Here is a 6,270-nt window from a genome sequence, read left to right on the forward strand (position 1 = left end):
TATGTTCTTCCCTTCTCCCTGCGTGACGTAGCGCTTGCCGTCGTGGCGGAGCCGATCGCGTGGAGCGGCTTCCTCGTGTCTTTGCTATGAGAGCAGCTGCCCTCATCTCCGTCCTTACCAGAGTGGTGCCCAGGTCCCACCATGTTGATATTGCACGAGAAATCTGGCTGGCACCCTCCATGGTAAGCATACTCCACCATATTAACGGCGGGAAAGGGGTGTGTGTCGACCTTCATGGCATACTGGTTGAAAATTAGCCGCCCTTTTTCTATCGCCATTTGGATCTGCTGACGCCACACCCTGCAGTCGTTGGTGGCGTGGGTGAACGTGTTATGCCACTTGCAGTATGGCTTTCCGTTCAGCTCTTGCACCGTGGGGATCTTGTGGCCTTCGGGTACCTTTAGTCTGCTTCTCCGTGAGTAAGAGGTCGAAAATCTGCTCAGCTTTGGTCATGTCGAAGTCGAACCCTTTTGGAGGACCTTGTGGCTTAACCCACTTACGGGACACGGGGCTTGCCGCCGAGCCCATTCAGCCACTGCTACCTCACGATCTCCCGCAGCACCTTCATCCTCGTACGCACTCAACCAGGACCACCGCACGCTTGAATTTGTCCTGATAAACATGCGGGTGGCGCTGTTCATATGCGACGGCACACGCACCATGTGCGCCAATGAAGGGTAGTACTGCTTGGGAGGCCACGTCCTTGATAGATGATGAGAGACCCACCACCGCCAACTCGATTGCTTCTTTTCACTTACGTGAACCGAATAGCATCGGTTCCTCACGGTCTGAAGCGCTGGATGTATTCGACCTTGTTTCCCCGCGCTTACGTCGTACTTGTGCTAGATCGGCAATGCCAGCCTAGGAAGCCTCTGAGTGATACTGCTCATGGAGCTGCTCTTCCAGCTGCTTCCAAGTCCGGATTGAGTTCGGTGGCAGCGATGTGTACCACCCGAAAGCCGATCCTGTGAGGGACTGTGCGAAGAACCTCACACGCAGCTCGTCTGATGCTGAGATCGTGCCCAGCTGTGCCAAATATCGTCTCACATGCTCGATGGAGCTGGAACCATCCGATCCACTAAACTTTGTGAAGTCCGGGAGCCGATATTTGGGTGGTAGCGGGATCAATTCGTACTCGTTGGGGTACGGCTTGGTATAGCCGATTGCCCTCCTTTTCGGCATCATGCCGAAGTGGTCTTTCGAATTGTACAAATCTGATCCGCGGTGATGGCTGAAGGTGTCGAACCACGAAGATTCGCCGGGGTGGCATACTTAGCCAGCCATGCTTGCTTTTCCGGTTCCGAGCCAAGCTGCAGGAGCTGAGCTACGGAGGTTTGTCGGAGTGGCGTACTTAGCTAGCCACGTACGCTTCTCAAGATCTCTTGCCGACGTTCCTCCTGTCTGTTCCGAAGTCCCTGCCGTCGCAGCCTCGGTTCGAGAGTGCCCGATTGCTTGCGGTCGGCACGTATGCGCACGTGTATCCGTGCGGGATCTCCTTGGGCGCCTCATGTAGGAATTGGTAGTCACTAGGGTCACCACCAATCTTGTAGACGACGTATGCCGATGAGTTCGGCACTTACGGTGCTGCCAACGCGAGCGGCGGCGGTGGACGGGACCTGGAGTGGCATCTCTCCTTGGTAAGTCCCCGAGCTGGTCCCGACGGAGAATGCTGGTGGCTCATGATTTCTGGATCACGCGCGGAGCGACACGCTCCAAAGTGTTCACCGAGGCTCTCGAGTGGTGGTGCGGCGAATGAGCCACCATGAAGTTGATCTCCGACGCGGCGACCTGGTGCGTTCTTCGACGGGGAGGACAGGTCCACTCCATCGAGCGCGCCTTCAGGTGAGAACCCCTTCCGCCTGATGCCATGGGAGTGGGTTACGTGGAAAGAGCCGATGAGGTCGGCTTCGAGGACTGCCTTGATCTCGTCATGCTTCTTCTTGAGCTCGTCGGTCGGATCCTCGTACTTGGCCGGAGTGCCTTCCGCCATCTCGGATGTAGATGGCGATGCGGTGGATGTCGAAGATTGTCCCACCGGGCGTGCCGAGAATGTGTTGCGGTCAGAAACCCACCGGCGGGCAGCGACGGGCAACACGGTAGAGCCGGGAACAACTCGGGGCTGCGGCTGGCCCGGTCCCTCGGAGCGACGGCCCGCAAAGCCTTCCGGTCACACGTCCGATGCTTGTCGCAAGGGCGTGCCACCTGACCTATGCACTGGTCGGGGAAGGTGTTGGATGATGCCTCGCTTAGTTTCCTGCATGGCATACACGTAAACGTTAAATACGAGCCTCGATCGGCTCTCGAGGTTGTCTCGTGAATCGGCTCAAAGAGCCGATCCACCCATGATTCGTACGAGGTGTACGAATATATGGTGGTCCTGCTTGATCAAGATAAAGCTAAAGCGATCTACGACGATTTAGGGTTTTCACGGCATAATCGGATCATCCTACTCACGATTGGGCCTCGCGCTCGCGTACGGTGATCGTAAGCCGATCCTAGACGGGGCCTAAAAACCAACACGAGGTTGATCCCCGGAACATCCTGTCTAGGGCTAGCAAACTACACCCTACACGCCGCTGGATCCTCCAACCCTTTGTAAGGCCTAACTATTGCGGATATTAAACTAATCCTTGAAGAACAAGGAGCAACCGTAACGGATCGGATCTACTAAACAATGATCAAGCGGGGTGCCGCCCCTACACCTAAGATAGGTGTAAGGGCGGCTAGATGTATAAGGGTTGCACTACGACGGCATATGATACGAAGAACAATGCTAACCCTAACACATCTAAGATAACTACGTTGCTCGCCATCAAAAGGCTTCAGCACGAGCAACGCATGAACAACGTAATAAGCTTGTGCTTGCCTAGATCGCAAGATGCGATCTAGGCAGCATGGTGCTTACCAGGAGAAATCCTCGAGACGAAGGAGTTGGCGATGCGCCGAGATTGATTTGTGTTGAACGTTGGTTGTTGTTTATTCCATAAACCCTAGATACATATTTATAGTCCGGGGGACTTTCTAATTCAGGTGTGCACCTAACCGTGCACGGGTAAAACTCTAACTCCTAACCGACAAGTATCCTACTATGGTACAGATACACGGGCAAACTAGCCCAAACTTTACATGTAAGGCCGATTCACGTATTTCTTCCGTATATAATCTTCAAGTCCATCTTGATCGCGGCCCACCTCTGACTCGGTCAAATTCTGGTGATAACAGAGGCCGGAACCGGGAGGGTTCCACCGTGGGAAGCTTCGACAACACTATCGCTGTGGGGCGTGTCTTGTATGCCGGCAACTTTTCGATCGTCCCTCAGGACGAGTGCTGGATTCCGGATAGGACCAACCCCATCAAGCTGTCCATCGTCCCGATCGGCGGATACACATCTTCATCGGCGAAACCGTCGATTCCGATGGGAACGCACTGGTAAGTAACGCAGCTTCGACCGCCGTTGAGCAGGACGCAGCCGCGAAGATCCGATCTGAGATGCAGGAACTTTCCAAGGAAGATTCCGCCTTAGATCTGGAAAATTCAAAGCCCACCCAATCCGCCCCTGAGCAGGAAATTACGATGGAAGACCAATGCAGATCCGTCTGGGTCTCCCAGGTGTTAGAGAAGCAAAGGTGTCACTTCGTGCACTTCCTTGCGCACAAACTCGGATCCGCTCCTCCAGAGGAAGGTGTTGGACCCGTGCAAGCAGAGGATGCTAGTGATAACAATAACAACAACTCCGAGCACCAACAAGGGGCCGAAGACAATGAAGAGTCAATTTTCGGCAGCCTCAGTCTGCTCTCCGATGACGTTTCAACTATAGCTTCGTACGAGCGTTTTGCAAAGCAATGGAGGACACAGAAGATGCTAGCGGCGAATCATCTCCGCCAAAGCAGGTCTTTGCGACCATAACCGGAGGGGAAGACGACAAGGATGACGATTCCCAGAAGACCGACCCCACCGGCGCTGCCATCCCAGCTCCAGCTCAGCCGGAGGCACCACCGCGGGCTCATACCCATGAGACGCTGAAGCAATTACACGACCGGAGCCTAGAATTTTTCGCAGGGATGACAAACGAAGAGCTCGCGGAAGCAACCGGAGAAGAAGGGGATCACATTCAGCACCCGGAGATCCTGACGACCCCCATCACTCCAGATGCGGTCGCAGACCCGGAAGCTCTTGAAGCCACGCGGAAAGAACTCCTCGAAAGGTCAAAGAAAATAGTCAAGGTTACAGCCTCAGTCCTTCAGGACAAGATGGACACCGAAAGAGATTCATATGCCATAATTTACGTAGCTCCGGGAAGTGTAGGCCGTCCGGTGGTCGCGAGCATCTTGATCCGATCGCGTTCCGCACGCTTGGAGTCAAGGCGCCGCGCGCCGGAGGTCGGAGCAGTTTTGGACTTTTTGGCAGAGCCCTCGGCGCTGGTTCCGGCGTCGGGTCTGGAGGATTTGCCTCGGGGATGTTTGGAGGGACGAGGAGCATATTTCTGAGTTTTCTCTTCTTCTTCTTCTTCCCCCTCTTCCTCCGGAGCTTCTTCCTTCTTCCCAGAGTCAGCGACGGGAGTGCGGAATATCACTCTGAAATCTTCCTCCGCCAAAGTGTTGAGCTGGAAAAGAAGTATCGAAAAGTTAGATATATGAAGTTAAGAAATGCAAGGCCAAATAGAAAAATGCATAAGTTTAAACTTACCAGAGGGCAAGTGTTGTTCAGGTAGATATCCTTGGTGATATCCGGAACAACCTGTCCACGGGTCACCTTCACCAGCGTCCGGATCCTCTTATTTAGAGAATATGTGGGAAAGTTGTCCGGTCACCCGCAGAAGATCATCCGCGCCAGAGTACTCATAGATGAGCCGCCGGTTGAACTTCAGCGGCTGGATCCGGCGGGTAAACCAGCTCAAGGTAAGATCCATTCCGGTCATACCATCATGATCCAATTTTGAAATCCCCCGGGCCATCTTATCCAGCTCCGGATGCTGGGCAAGGTTGGGAATGTAGCTCCAGGAGTCGAGCTCGTCCTGAGGGTTGTTGGCGAAGGCAGGGAGTCCCTCGTGGCGACCTGGAAGGGTCTCATTTTTTATGTCGAACCATCCGGCATTCCAGTACCAGACAGATTCGTGCGAGGAAAGGGGCGGATACACCCTCTTCGGGCGGAGCACGAAAGTCATGCTGCCGCAGTTGACCATGACCTTATCCTTCGTCTCCTTCTTCATGCGATAGAAGAATTGGAGAAGCCGAATATCCGGGCGGACTTCCAGGTGACCTTCGCACAACGTGATGAAGTTTGAGAGGAGGATATAGGAGTTGGGGCAGATGTTATGTGGCTGCAGCCCATAAGTACTAAGCACCTCCAAGTAGAATTCTGAGGGCGGAAGCGAGAGGCCTCGCTCCACCCAGGTCTTTGTGAGGACCCGCTCATTAGTCTCCGGAACCGGAGTTGAGCAGTCCTTGGTAAACCTATACGAGCCCGAAGCAACGAGTACTTCTTTTTGGAAGGCCTTGACCTTGAAGTCGGTGATGTCGCAGGGCCACCACTGGCCTTTCTCTCCTTCTCGGTTCCGAGCCTTGGAAGCCTTTTTCATCTCCGACTCCTTTACTTTTTCCGCCATTCGAGCTTGCCCTTCTAACTCCTCGCGCAGTTCTGCTTCAGTCGAAATTCTTCCAAGAAGATTGTTGGAAGACACGGAAAAGGTTGAGCTAATCGTGTGTCAGAAATATTCGGTGGAAGAAATGCTAAAGGCTCGATGAATATGGGCTCTGGCGGATTGGGTGGAGGACTACTCGGAGAGCTAACAATGTATTTTGGGGAGTTTTCCGACATACTTCCGGCTGCAAGTGTAACAGTAAAAGCTAAAGTAACCGGATCGTACATCCCTCTTTCTCTCTCAAGCCCGGCGAACTTACCAGCAATGGCGTGGCGGTTCCCCGTGTCGTCGGTGTTGATCGAGGGCTTGAAGATGAGATGGTGGCACCCGACGCAACCACGAATCAGCGGCGGAGAAGAAATCCCGATCAAACGTGGCGAGCTCAGGCGAGGGAGGACCTTGAAGGGGCGGCGCGTGGAGCTTTTCCGGGAGAACCTCATCGGCGATGAGATCTGTCGGGCGGCGCTGGCGCGAGGAAGAAGATGAAATGGTGATGGAGGTGAAAAAATGAGAATGACCGCCCGGGTGCGGTATTTATAGACCTCGCGCGGAGATGTGATGGCCCACAAGTACAGGGGATGTATCGTAGTACTTTCGATAAATAAGAGTGTCGAACCCAATGAGGAGCG

Source organism: Lolium rigidum, chromosome 2 (genome assembly GCF_022539505.1).
Source record: "Lolium rigidum isolate FL_2022 chromosome 2, APGP_CSIRO_Lrig_0.1, whole genome shotgun sequence".
In the NCBI taxonomy this organism is placed as follows: domain Eukaryota; kingdom Viridiplantae; phylum Streptophyta; class Magnoliopsida; order Poales; family Poaceae; genus Lolium; species Lolium rigidum.